Source organism: Nilaparvata lugens, chromosome 8 (genome assembly GCF_014356525.2).
Source record: "Nilaparvata lugens isolate BPH chromosome 8, ASM1435652v1, whole genome shotgun sequence".
Lineage (NCBI taxonomy): Eukaryota > Metazoa > Arthropoda > Insecta > Hemiptera > Delphacidae > Nilaparvata > Nilaparvata lugens.
This window is the reverse complement of record NC_052511.1, coordinates 16,061,187-16,076,407: the sequence shown is the minus strand read 5'-3', so window position 1 is coordinate 16,076,407 and position 15,221 is coordinate 16,061,187. Positions and strand designations below refer to the sequence as shown.

At 35.5% G+C, this 15,221-nt stretch overlaps 1 long non-coding RNA gene across 1 annotated transcript in view; it reads left to right on the top strand.

The window, feature by feature from the left end:
- The first annotated feature begins 3,891 nt into the window (after positions 1-3,891).
- The window catches only part of LOC111055822, a 41,678-nt gene continuing 30,348 nt past the window's right edge, over positions 3,892-15,221 (top strand). Inside the window, exon 1 of the long non-coding RNA XR_005571989.1 lies at positions 3,892-4,403. This is a non-coding gene — a long non-coding RNA (uncharacterized LOC111055822). The remainder of the gene's footprint in view (positions 4,404-15,221) is intronic.

The window sequence follows — 15,221 nt, the reverse complement described above, 5'->3', positions numbered from 1 at the left end:
CATTCATTATTCTAACCGGTCCTCTTTCTTCAGCCATTCTCACTACATGACCCAGCCATTTGATTCTTCTTGCTTTTATGGTGTGCATAATATTTTCTTCCCCGATTGCTTCATCTATCTCACAATTATATCTGCCTCTCCATATACCTTCGTCACATATTAGACCCCATATTATTCTGTACATCTTTGTCTCAAAACAAATCAGTGCTCTTTCATCTTTGTTCAATATCATCCAAGTTTCAACCCCATATATTACAACCGGCTCCACCAATGTTTTGTATTTTTTCTTTTTTTTATGGGCGATCAGTCGGCTCTTACAGTGACTACATAGTCTGTATAAATTGCTTACCAGCAAATCTCCCCTCTATTCACCAAACCTATCAACTACTATACAGGTAGTATAAAATTTTATATGAAAGTGGTAACAGCTTTACAGCTATTTACTTCATGCTTCAATCTATCAACATTATACAATGAGCCCCAGCTTTATCTACGATGATATCTACTTTAACTATCAGTATTCCCTATAAATAGTATCAATTCTTCCTATCCAAGCAATTCTGAAAGTTTACATTGAATCTCATTTTGTATATTAACTCCATATAAGATCTCTGCAAACAGATTGAGTTTGCCGTTATACGAACGTATAGGTTGAGGTCGCAAATAATCTATCTTCTCGGAGAGTAATCCTGCAGTAATCTGTGGTGATTCTTCTTCCTTAATTTCAGCTACTGTTTTGACCTATTTTGATGTTCTGTGCCAGTGGAGTAATCGCCAGCTCGTGGCACCAGGTCGTTTCGCTTCACTTGCCTTCTGATTGATGGTGTCCATTTATTTTAGGAAAGTTAGAGGTTCACAAAATACTGGGGACTGGTTTTTTAGAGTCTACCGAGGCTGTTTGGGCATTCAAGTACTTCCAAACCGAATGTTTTATCTTCAAAAATTTTTGAAAATTACTTGGAATTTTAGTTAACGAGTATCTAGCTACTGTAGGCTACTTCTAAAACTGAATAACTTATCTTATCTTGAGAAAATTTTGAAAATTGCTTCGAATTTTAGTTATCGAGCCGGTTAGGCGTTCAGGTACTTTCAAACCGAGTGTCTTATCTTGAGAAAATTTTGTGAATTACTTAGAAATTTGGTATCACTAAGGCTCAACTCACACTTACGCGACTCAGGTCGAGAAGAGACTCGACTTTAGTCGAGAGCATGTGTTTTCAAATGGTGACGTCGCGGAGACTAGAATCGACTGGTCTGAGTGACTGGTAAGTGTGAGTTGAGCCTTACACTCAGTTTCACAAATGACTGTTAACTTTTAATCCCGATTAAATGTCACGAGATACAATCAGAGAAGCCTTGAAGGCTTCCCCTCTCATTGGCTCTCGAGAAATAATTCATGATTAAAAATGTAACAGGCTTTTGTTCCACAGTGTGTTAGAATATTAAGCATGCAACCAGACTCTGTTGTTGTGGAAAATACTTCAATAGGTAGTGTGTCACACTCACATTAGTCGCAAGTCATCCATATTCAAAGATCATCAATGCTCAGATTATCTATGTGAATATTGAAATTGATGTAGATCAGAATATTATTGATCGTAAATTTTTGAATTAAGATTAAAAAGCGTCATTACTTATGAGTGATAGTTTTAATAGATTTTGTTTCATTTTATGTGAATATTCACGATTAGATATGATTATAAGGTATTAAGGTTAGTAGATTATAAGGTGAGTAGATTATATTATAAAATTCAAATACTGGTAATGAAAAATATCTGTTCTCCCCTGTTGCCATAGATGAAGATGAATAAACACCAGGGAAGTTGGATTCAGAGATGAATTCGGCAATGGAGATATCCGTAACACAAGATTTGAAGGGTGATACAGAAGGGGTGAGTTATTTGAAGGGAATGACTCGTTGTCATGGTGATATAATGTGCGCAGACGCACAACTAATGATCTTGTTGATTCAGCTCAGCACTGCAAAATTCAGATGACAAAGGAGTAGCTATGGAGTAGCTTGGTTGCTATGGAAACGAGAGAAGATCTTCTATTGGTTACCACGAGAAAATCATCACCACTCATTGAACGCTAGGGGTGTATTCAATGCAATAGGAGCCATTGAAAGCATAAGAGTGTTCTATGGTGTACAGGAAGCAACAGGCTCTAGCGATTCTCTACTCTCCATTTAATATATCGCCAATAAACCCCTGAGATCTTTTAATATATGTTGATGATGTTGACTGTAAGAAAATATAAAATAGTACAGAAAAAAAAGTTGACATCAACTCCTACTATTCCATTATCTAAAATAAGACATCTTCTTTCCATATACAGAAAAGCTGAATGTATCTACGCATCTAATGCATCTACAGGTATGAGCCTAGCAACTAGCAAGCGAAGCTTATCTTGTGTAGAACTGTCTCATCCCCGTCTATCATTTTACCCATTCCCGAGTAGAGCCCAGTCATGTAGGGGGCGAATCTAACAACTATGCTCCTAATACACAGAATTTTGGTGATCTGATTGGGATTATTATAGCATTATTAATTAAATTTGAATCGCCTAAATAATTATTTGTATTCTCTCCTGCAGTGTCAACGAAAACCCTCAAATTTGAAGTAAATAATAATAATAATAATAATAATAATAATAAATACAATAATGAATATTATATACATTTAATTCTCTTGACAATAAATACTCTCATGCAAGGGAAGCTTCCCTCTGTACGCATGGAGGAGTTGCTGCAGACCCTAGAAACTCAATTATAGTAAAAAAAAATCAATTTGTCTATCGAATTCCTTACAAATCAAAAACGAGAAGGTATAAGGAGAGCTCAAAACTATTCTACAAATATTTGGACGAAAATCTAGTATAAGATTTGATTTAATCTTGAAAAATTAATCTTTCTAAATAAAAAATTTCAATGATTTCTATTGAAAAATCTCCAATTGGTCACTGTAATCTCATTTTACTTAGCTAGAGTAGAAGTAGGTATTTTGTCTCCTATTGGAAAAGCTTCAAAATAGGGGACAAAGAGGGAGATACAGAAAAAAATGTCTGGATGAGATGTTGAATGATGTAAGCAGTTTATGAGTGAGGGGATGGACAGGAATAGTCAACGATCGAGATGCGTGGAGTGTGATAGCTGTGGAGGTCAAGGCTCACCATCGGCTGTAGCGCCATACAAGAAGAAGAAGATTCGAAGTAGGCCAACTCTGATATTGATTGATTGATTGATTACTTTATGTAGATTACAATATATACTGGCTTATACACGTATATACAACAGCTTGCAATACAGAAAAATTGTAGATGAATTTACATAATATAGACTGAGAAAATTATTATTGAACTGTATATGATATGGGAAAAGGAATTTGGAATAACTATAGTTAATATTGTTATGCATCTACATAAATTGGCGGAGCTTTGGACATATCAATGTCCATTCTTCGGAGAGAATATTCAAAATATCCTTCCCACTAACTCTCTACCAAATATTGTCACATATGAAAAACAAGTAAATAACATTGCTGCTGCACTTTAAATAGAAGAAATATCCCTGGGTTGGATATGAAAACAAATACAGTAAAATGCAGTATTGAATGATTAAAATAAAGATATTTTTGTTAGTGTGATTGAGATAGTGTCAAGATTACTTACTAGTAGACAGACATCACTACATCAGAACATCACTACTAACGTTGTGATAGAGTAACTAGTAAGTGCATGTGTGTGTTAGTATGATTAGTTTGCGTGTGAGAGTGTGTTAGTGGCGTCCTTGCAAGTGCATTGATGAGAGGCACCTCTCACCCCCACCCTAGCGCCCAATCACCTCCTCCTCGTGGGGAGACCGACCGTCGCAGCTGACTCTCGCCTCTCCTCTCAGTCGTGGGCCGCTCGCCCGCGTTAAACCAACTCTCCTCACTGACGTGAAAGCAACGTGATTGGCGCCACTTTTCAAATTCGAAAATCCGCGTCACAATCTTCAACCGTCTACGTGCATCTATCTACAATCTTCTCTGGAAAACTCCACTGTGTTTCAAATTTTCTTGATACAACTCTCAAAGTGTTTCTTTCCCTTATTGAAATTGATACCAGTTAAAAAACAATCATAACCTAAACTCGTACAATTTGTGCACTAGACTACTTGCAAGGAATTACTTAAACCGTGCTATAGTAGTGACAAAGCGTTTCAGTGGTTGAGAACATTTTGAGATCATATCAACACTGTGCATTATATAGAATGATAAGGAAGTTTAGAAAGCTTTGATTGATGCTGAACTTTTGAACACAATCAAAAACTTTCTCCGTATTACCGTTTCAGTTGTTCGGCTCAAGTGAGGCGAAGTTTATTTCCGAATACCGGCTATCTTTCAAAAACCTAAAACCTGATGGTGAGTGAGTTTTATATGTTATTTCATAAAAATAGATAGATCATAATTATGAATAAATTGAATGTGAAAGTTACTCATGCATGTGTTTTTCAAGAATCAGTGTAGATCAAATCTATAAATAAAGAATGCTGTAAATTTTATAAAAATAATGAAAATTCATCATAGTATGTTATTCTAAAGTAAACTCTAAAGGAGAATGATTATTGAATTGGAAAATGTGGTTTTCATGAGTGAAGCTATCATAGGAGTATCACTCTTTTTCATGGTAGTAGTAGGCATTCAATAGCCCGTATATCTTCAAATCTGATGATACAAGAGAACTCTATTTTGTAATACTTGCAAATATAAAGAATAATGATACCCTGATAGCTTTTGAATTCAAATTTAATGGTTTTCTATATTCGATTGAATGCTGGAAAACTTGTCCTCTGTTTCCGAGAAATGAGCCTCCACAATTAAGATTCCTTTTTTCAAGCATCATGCAGTATCAACTTTTGTAGAGAATATAATGTAATCGTGTGTGTTATTATGTGATTATTGGTTTGTTATTTGATAATAATATGATTTTCACGGAAAAACGCGGTTTTGGTCGGTAGAAAATGTTGTAAACTGGTCTCTTTATGGGAGATTTTACTACACTTCCACTTTCTGAAAGCTAGGTTGAGGTAACCTAGTGTTTCGAACTACCAACCATGATTCACTTTCCGGTAGAATATGAATAACGATGTGATATTAATCCCCTTCAAACTAGCAGTACTGCAATTGGTTCACCAGATATCATCAATGTATCGTTGCAAGCTATAATATGTATAGTGAATATATTTTTTAAAATGTATGAATTCTGGGCTACTTTCTTGTATTTATAAAATAGAATTACAGTACCCTTTAAAATAATAAAACAATTTGTATTCTTGTTTTATTATTTTTAAAGGGTACTATAATTCTATTTTATGAATAGTGAATATAATATATTATTTCTGATCTTGAGATAGTAGGCTACTCTAGATTCAAAACCTCCTCATAAATTTTCAAGCATGTACGAGTCAGCAGTGCCGCACTGCTTTTTTCTAATAATGTTATATTGAATAATACGGCAGATATGTTAGAAGCATGGGGATGAGGCTTTACTCATCACGTGAGTGTGAAAATGAGAATCGATGATTGTCGTGTTGGAAAGTAGAACATTGCGATGCACTAATGTTGAAAATGACTGATTGTTGATATGATTGATTTTCCTCCCCACAATTCTACAGAACTCGCAGATCAATAGCAGTGCTCCAAACTAGGCTATAAGAAAATGTACTCCCACCAAATAAGGGAGAGAGGGAGAGAGAGTTCCCCTACCACGCAATGAAAGAAATAGCTTTATGATGAACTGAACTGATAATGTAAAAAACGATGCATCACTCTATTACAAACATAATTATAATAATTTCTTTTCATATTATCGATATAATGCTCACTTTATCAACATATCTCCATATCACCATATTTTATTTATAAAATAGAATTATATTACCCTTTTTCAAGTTAATAAAATAATAGATCATAAATATAAATTACAAAAATGAGTTTCAGTGATCGACATCATCTTCAGTTTTTAAAAAATAGATTTTAAATAAACGTTGTTTCACCATATTTTATCATCATTTTCAAATGATTATGTACGCGATTATGTAGCACAGGTCCGATTCCCTGGACAAGCTCTAGTCTACTCCATTTGTTCGGACTATAATAAAGGAAGGCAAGAGATCGTGACGAATGGAGGCGCAGAATTGAGGAGGCCAGGGCTCGATTTGGGCTGTAGCGCCATCGAAGAAGAAGAAGAAGATAATAAAGTCTTCTTCGAGATGTGACTTAAAACTCACATTTCAATTAAACAATCAATCAATAAAGCTCCTGATGGTTGAAATTGGAGATATTTTGATCACAGCTGTAGAAACCCCAATCACGAGTTTTTGAGGTGAGTACATTGGAACTCATACTGGAGTTTTACTCCACTCTCACTATTCCATGATTATGGAAAATCAAGGATATGGATGTAGAAATTGATTGAGTCATGTTTTGAAAATTAGGCTGCTTGGTTGAGATTATTTTAAAGCTCTATATTAGTGAGAGGTGACGAAATCTACTGACCGACTCCTAGTACTGATCTACTAATGCATCCCCCAACATGGAGGGAACTCTGACTTGCAGGGGAAAGGTATGCAATCCTGTTAACACACTTTAAAAAGATTTTCAATAATCTAGTCAGACACTTTACAATATTTACTAAGAATGTATATTGCCTAGTAAAGGAACAGTCTCCATTGGACCAAGAAGATAAACCGGCTAAGTAGACACAATGCTTTCTAGAGCATTTTAGTGCTACAAATACGTCCCTTTCTAATACTTCTATCACGGATTGGGTTGACCTCAGATTGCAACAGAGTCTGGACAGACTTTGGACAGACAGCGAACAGACTCGTGGACACACCACACCCTCTGCTCTGCTCTGAAAGCTGCTTGTTACTCTACATTGTTCTGCCGACATGGAATAGCCAGTTCAGTTGTGCTCCACCCAATCCTTCTCACCTCTACTCATCCAACTCTCTCTCACTCGTTCACTCTTCTGCTCCCCTATCATACAATATCCGTGCTCTATCAATGAGCCATAAAGCAATGCATGTGCTTACGGAAGTAGGCTAACAATGTCGGGTGTCAGTTGATGCTGAACTTGTGAACCAAGCCCTTCTTTGTAGTTGAAAAATTCGGATTTCACCGTTGTTCAGTGGTTGCAAATAGATGGAGTAGTCATCTATTATGAGAAGATCATACAAACCAATAGCTTTAGCAGTCACTTCCTCCAAAATCAGAATAATTTCTCAAAATTATGTTCCAGTCAGCTTTTTTCATCTCTATTACAGAGGTCGCGAACATTATCAGAGAATATTCAACCAGCAATATTCACAGGGTACGAAAGACTGGAATGATAAATCGCACACTACATATACTTTTTTGAAAAATGTTCGTAGCTGAAACTTAATCATCCCCGAAAATCTTCTTAAATAGTCCAAAACATTGTTATAAGTTGCACTTACTTGACGTTTAGTCTTTTATCACTTTCTCAGTAGATTGTCGAGTCGTGTTTTGAAACCTCCTCCCCCAAATATAACCGTTCCATCTATCGTTTTTCATCAATTCCTCAATTAAAGAATTCAACCCTCAATATAGATGTTTCAATTACTGTTTTATTATTCTATCCATTGTCAATCCAGATACTCATACCTACAACTGGATTTTAGTGAAACTCAGTTGAACTGGATTTTTATGTAGATTCCCCGCCATGAAGGAATCAATTTTTTGTAGGATCTATCGAGACTCCTCTCAACTCTTTTGAAACTAATGTCAAATAGAACATATGAGGTATAGATAACACCCACCAACAAAAATGTCACTACAAATATACACGACAATAAATAAGAACAGAACACTGTAGGATAACGCTTCTTATCTTATGACGGACTCAAAACCGCCGACAATATTTCAGCAGCGTTGTAGAACAATACCAAAGGACTACTTTTTTGCTTACTTACCTCTCACGGCAGGCCGTATATTTTAAAATACGTAACACATTTTTGGACGGTGTTGTCAGAAATAATAACAATAAATAAGAGCTGAATAATGCTTAACGGTGCGGAACGGAGAGGTCCTCGCACCCGGTGGGTGTGGGAGACAAGGAGAGAGTCGAAGACAGAGAGAAAGAGAGTGGTCCTTAGTGACCCAGTTCGAATGTTGGGTAGGTATTGTGATTCGCTCCAGTTGCCGGCTGAACTGACCTCCTCACCTATGCCATGCCATGCCATGCCAGTGCGGAGACAAAACTAGATCTGCCATTTGGGTCCGAGCAAAACAAAGCAATAAGCGTGAAGAAATTGCGAGCGAATTTAAAAAGTGCTGAGTGAACCGATGATTCCAGGAGATTGAAGAGACGCCGTCAACAAAAAATGTCTTTATCGACTATCATGAGTGGATGCCATGATGAATACCATTTTTTGGTATGAAGTGACTATCAAGTTGATGATGATGTAGTTTACAATATCAAGTATTGTCGAGTTGGAATGAATCAGATTTGACATCAACTTCGAATAAGGCTTTATTCACTTTCAAGTTGATGGTGTTTACATCAAGTAAGTCTATATTCAAACTAGAGAGGAGCAATTTCAACGTCAACCTGGGATAAGGTTTCATCGAATTTCAAGTTGCTGTAATGGTGTTTACGTCGAGTGAGATCAAACTGGAAACCTTATTCTTGGAATCATTCTTCTCTCATTTTATTTCTTGGAATAATTCCTGGCATCTTTGACAAGTTGTGTTAAGATGGAAGAGATCGTAATTTCCATCAACACAGAGATGGTTTGAACAGATTTTAAATTGAAAAAAAGAATAATACACTTCCAATTATTGTTGATAAGGTCCTTACAGCTTTCTTTGTAACGCCTATTTACGAAACCAGAGAATCAAGCAAATAGATCTTTTTTGCTTTCTTTTCAAAACATATTGTTGGATGATGTACCTGCAGATAAAACATTTTGTAAACATATCAACAACTCGATTCAGAGAAATGGGTAACGAGATTATTGTTGTTGCAGTGTTGCAGAATACCTGGAACTGTCTGAATCAATTAAGGATGAGAGCAAAACAGATTTATCGCGATATTTCCTGGCTACTGATTTGGAAGAATTTAAAGTCTTGTTCTGTGTTGTCCTATGTAATTAATACTACTTGTTTTGTCACATTGTAGAATAATAGGACGAAGTGGTGGAAGAGGAGGATGATGAGGTGGATGAAAAGAGGAGGAGGAGGAGGAGGTGGTGGTGGTGGAGGAGGAGGAGGTGGAGGAGGAGAGTAGGAGGAGGAGTAGGAGGAGGAGGAGGAGGAGGAGGTGGAGGAGGAGTAAGAGTAGGAGGAGGAGGTGGAGGAGGATGAGGAAGTGCTGGAGGAGGAGGAGGAGGAGGAGGAGGATCCTGTTGATAGAATCATTGATTTTGTTAGAAGTTATCAAGGCACCTCAAGCCTTAAATCCTTGGAAACAACCAATAGGCTCAGCCTATTTCTTCCTTCAATGTCATAATAATATATTATCATGATTGTAGTATTTTGCACAATAAAAAAATAAGAAATAAGGAATAAAATTCAATGAAAAAAATAAAGATGAGCAGGACTTTTGATTCAAAATATATTGCACATACGCATACAAACTCAATATCAATAAATAATATTTGTGTTGATTGTCCAATCAAACAATCCATTCTACCCCTCACTCTTCGTTTCAACAAAATTATGAGCCTCTGTATCTCACATCTTCAATGAGACTTTAGGTTGGGATATGGGAAGGGAGGGTGATTTCAAATGGATGGAACCTCAAGGTAAGTCCCAAACCATCGAGACGTGATTTTCACAGCAGTCAATAGTGGCGCTGGTATTGAGCGATCACCCTTCCTACCAGAGCATAGAGTGCTCGTTAGCCATGTTGATTATATAAAATAATTGACCTGACTTGTTGACTTGTCTTACACTCCATAGCTGGAGTCCTTGGGACGTAATGTTTGGAAAAAATCCTATCTGTTTCGATGACGTTGATAACGGTGACCTCATCATCTAAACTAACCTATAAAACACGCTTCCGTAGATAATTATTATTGAATCTTTATTTTTTCTTTCTGTAAGGGACGATTCCTCTACAAGCTAATTAATGACAATAAAAACAATATTTGCATAGTGAGGTCCACGTTATAATGGCAGTGAAGAAACATAGAAGAAAAACGTTGCCAAGTCTCTCCATTTTGCCACTGACTATACACAGCTGTTACTCAATTCATCCCAGTAAACTTAATCTAATAATAATAATTATCATTTCCTTGATAAAATAATCAATTTAATGTCAAATTGATCAAGAGAATATGCTTTTTCCATAATTTAATTCAAAAATTTGCTTTCATGACTGAGATCAGATTTTTATTTTTATGCCAACTTGAAATGGTGGCTTATTTAAAAAACTGTGATACAACAATCTGAATTTCAAAACAACAGAAATTGAGTTATTTGGTAGGTATTCTATTCCAATTTCCTTTAAAAATAATAGAAATCCTATTTAAAAATAAGTAATTTCAATGGATTAATTCTGAAATAACTTTTCAATATTATTTATACCGGTACGAGTAGGTCTAACCTATACGGGTAGGCTAACTTAAGCATGGATGAAGTCTAGGATGGTTAGTTATCAACTTTTGAAATGTCATTTCAGGTATTCTAATTTGTGTTTCTCATAAGGTAATGTTTTAAACTTATTTCAAAAATACATTTTAAATCAATATTATACGACTTGTGTACTCAAGTATTTTGATAGAATGAAGAAAAAAAATGGCGGCTGAGAATATGGTTTGTTCAGTTTTGTAAGTCACTATCAAAAGTAAATATAAAATATTCTGGCAAATAGACAACATTGCAAAGCGAGAGAGAGATAGTGCTATCTGTTTTGTTGTATGATAGAAAAGGACAGCAACAGTATTGTCAATCGTACACTGCCATTATAATGTGGACCTCACTATAGGGGAAAACGAGAGTTTCAGTGAATTTTATGAGAAAAATTCCTTTTTTATATTTTTTTATGAGAAAGAAACATAAATCTTCCAACCCAACTACGGAAATAAATGATACCTATTCAGCTGCACTATAATGAATTCAGCACAGTTTTGGTATGTCTGTGACAATGCAGGTCACAGTGTGAACATGTAAATCACCTTCGGCCATGATAATTTATTCAGGGTGACATCGAGACAATGCTCTCCTCAAACTGCCTACAATTTCCATATTTGGAATAGCACGCTTCAAAAGAAGTTATATGTTGAAAACAAGAAATATCGCAGTAGAGAAGATTTTCTCATCCTCAAGTGGATATCCTGCTAGCAATGGAACTCGCCTCAGACAGCTTCATAAGTATAAATGCAACATGTAACATGCCTTCAGTGATTACTTTAACTTGATTAATTAATGAGTGAGTACTTTAGATCTGCTTGAAAACGATTAGTCAAACCCAAATCAAACTCATGGCTACAGTAAACGGAAATTCATTAATTTTCGAATTTTCACACATTGATAGAATGCTCACTTGTTTCTTTTAACAATATAAAGTAATCTTCTCCTCTTCGTCTTAATCCTTATCCTTTTTTCAAATAATTTTTCGCTGGTTTTTCTCTGAATCGGCTTTTGAATATTGATCTTGCATTCATTAAAACATTCCAATTCAATTCTTCGTTTGTGTAATTAGTTTCTTCATTCAAAAAGTGAAAATCCAGATCATAGTTTTCCAGCCTGCTAGATGTCAAGTATTCTCAAGCGCAGTTCGGAACTGCATAACTCTCATTCTGTTTGTTATTTCTTTGTTATTCTAGAGTGGAACCTCAAGAGCACTCGAATACGGAAATTAATATTGACATGAGAATCTTGTTTCTTGTTTCTTCATTATTGGAAACTAATAATTTATGCCGAAAAACTATCAATTTATTGAAAACTATTAATTTATTGAAAACTATTAATTTATTGAAAACTATTAATTTATAGTTAAACGGAAAACATTATTTAAAACGATTATTAATGCTAGGATATTCTAGAGATATTCTAGAGTGGAACCTCAAGAGCTCTCGAGTAAGGAGATTTATATGGACATTAAAATTGTGTTTCTTATATTTTTATTATTGAAAACGAATAATTAATGCTGGTACACATTAGGATGAGGAAAAGCGAATAATTTATCGCACAGTCAGGTTGCCCTTGGCTTTTTACGTCACAAGTCACAAATCTCCAACATTAGACTCGACCTGTTTCCACATCTCATATGTGTAAAATGCTAATTCAATCAACAGAGAAACTTTCCGTTTCGCTAGAAAACATTTGAACAGCGTTAAATAAATTGGATTCTCTTGAAAATATATCAGAATTGTGCTCTTGTTCTTTTTGAGAATAAACACTCGAGTTCAACTTATTTTACTAGGGTCACATTCAGAGCTGGCCCACTTGAACCCAGCTAGCACTGGCACTCGTCTCAGACTGCTTCATAAGTATTAATGCAATGCTAATGAATTCAAATCTATTCACTTACTGCTCAAACGCTCTTAATGTGCCTTTTTATTTTGAACTGAGCCTCATCCATACTAACACGAGGCAAACTTTTTCACCACAAGACATTTCTGCTGTCTGACCAGTAATGAGACTGCATGTATACACCATTATATATGTATATTATAAAGATACTAGGGCCTATCTGGTGCAATCACACGGATACGAAGGTCAGTATCACGCAGATACATAATAAATCAATTTATTTTCCATTTTTTACAGTATATACAGAGCATAAAATTACCATAGTTACGGAAGTAACTACAAGATAACTGAAAATGACAATCATACCCTAAAGGTAGACGCACACAGATCGTCATCGGACGGACGGCACGCAACGGACGGATTGGATTATTATATTTGATGCATTGTTTTCAATTGGAGTGCGCATACCTATCCGCATCCATATAGGTATGCGCCAATTGGAAACAATGCATCAAATATAATAATCCGATCCGTCCGATGCGTGCCGTCCGTCCGATGACGATCTGTGTGCGCCTACCTTAAAGAATATTATAGAAAATCATTATTGTAGAGAATAATCCCAAAGGTTACAAAAACCTCTTTGGATTTAAAAATATTTTTTATTTTAAAAATATTATAATATTTTAAAATTTTTAAGATTGTAACTCAGCAAAAACAAGCTAACAGAGTAACTCAGATTCAGTAGTAGACTATTGGAAGACTGGAAATTTCTTTTTTCAAATTTTTCCAAACCCTTTGAACGCGAAGACACTTAAGTTACAGTTACTAGATACCACGGTATCTTGCTGGCTGGCCACTGCGCACACATTTCATGACCCCTACCGTTTTCATCTAAATACCGTGCTAGATAATAATAAATTTTCTAGAGCATCAATTTATCTCGATATCTACGTGAATCAGATACGAGACAACTAGCAAAGTAGCAAACGTATCCGTAGCAAAGTATCCAAAAACATAAAATTAATGAAACTGAGAGATCGAAAGTGTTTTTCCCAGTTACTAGAGGACTACTTATCAGCCTGGTTAACTAAATAGAAGAGAAGACAAACTTGATATCTTATAACTTGAATAGAATTTATTTGTAGTCCTACAGATGAAAATGGCAACAAGCTAATGATGATGCTGATTGAAGCTTGGAATAATGATGCTTCTTTCATATTGATGTTGATTAGAGCCTGACCTAGTGACTTGGAAATTTCAAGTCATTCATGAGTCGTTTGTGGAGATGCTCTCATCCTTTCCGTTCAATAAGCGTCATAATATACGCGTACACAAAAGTCATATTCATAGTGGCAATTTCTTTACTCAGAGTTTTTACTTGGAGCTTGTTTACTTTTACTAAGACGGTCGCATGAGGATGTGAAACTTGGGGATGGTCACCTGGATTAGTCCTTTATTTCTAACTAGACTAGATCCCATCCTATATGAAATTTGTCCCTTAAGGGTTTGAACAGAACGGTCAGGTTGATGTTTAGCTTTCAGTTAAGGTCACACTCGCGATGTAACACTATCACATTGTAAAGGATGGGAGTGAACAGAATGGTCAAGTCTCGATCGCATTTCAGCAAGATGTCATCCAAATGTTTCCATCATTGTCAGCTGATTACTGGAAGAAATTGAAACTGAAAGCTAAACAAAGACCCATTCGAAGGCCTACTGATCGCATCTTACGGCGGTGTCAATATAGATATACAGATATACGCGCCGCGAACATGAGCAATTCACTTTTAGTCAGCTGACTAAAGCTGTATTTTTACAGAAACGGTAAGATACAGATAAAAATAGCTTGGCATCAGCTGATTAAAAATGAATTGCTCATGTTCGCGGCGCGTAAATCTGTACGCATCTTTATATAGTGTGTGAATTAAGTTATCATTTTACATAACCTCTAGACTGTGTATTCCAAATTAAGGTTTAAAGCAGTTTTGGGCGAATGCCTGTCGTTTTTACCTGGATTGTATTTGTATATGATTAAATAAATGAATATTCGAAGGTGGCCAGTACTGCATTAATTGAAAGAACAAAATATCTTCAATTATTTGATTTTGGATCTTTATGGTTGTGAAATAGAATGAAAAATGGATGAACATATAAACTAATATTATAGTCTTTCTCCAAAGCAATTCATCCTATCAATTCTTTCTTTCTGATTTCATTGAGAAAAGAGAACCTTTAAGTTTATCAGGAAATCTGACAATGAAAATTTATTTGCTGAAAAACAAATTTTGGAGCTCCACAATACAACAGTGGAAATGGAAAATGAATTAATCATGAACTTTTTTTTTAAACGAATAACGGAAATGATAAATTGAATGATAGTGGGGGTTTTAGAATATTTTCGTTCTATGCGACTCTACGATTTTGAAACAATTAATGAAATAAGGAAAGTGAAACTGAAAAATATCTGAACCCTTCTAAAGCTGGGTCCACACTGAGCAAATTGTCGACAAACACGTTTGTTGAAACAGTTTGGGCAAATTTTATTAATTTTGACATACAATGTTTGCCCGCGGCTAGTGTGGACGCGCCAACAAACAAAATATTCACAGCAAATACTAAAAATGTTTGGAAAAACAGTAATTTTTGTTTGAAGAACAATGATTGTCCAAACTTTTTAAAATGTTTGTCCATGATCCCCTCAACATTTATGTTTGCCGAACATGTATGTCGAACATT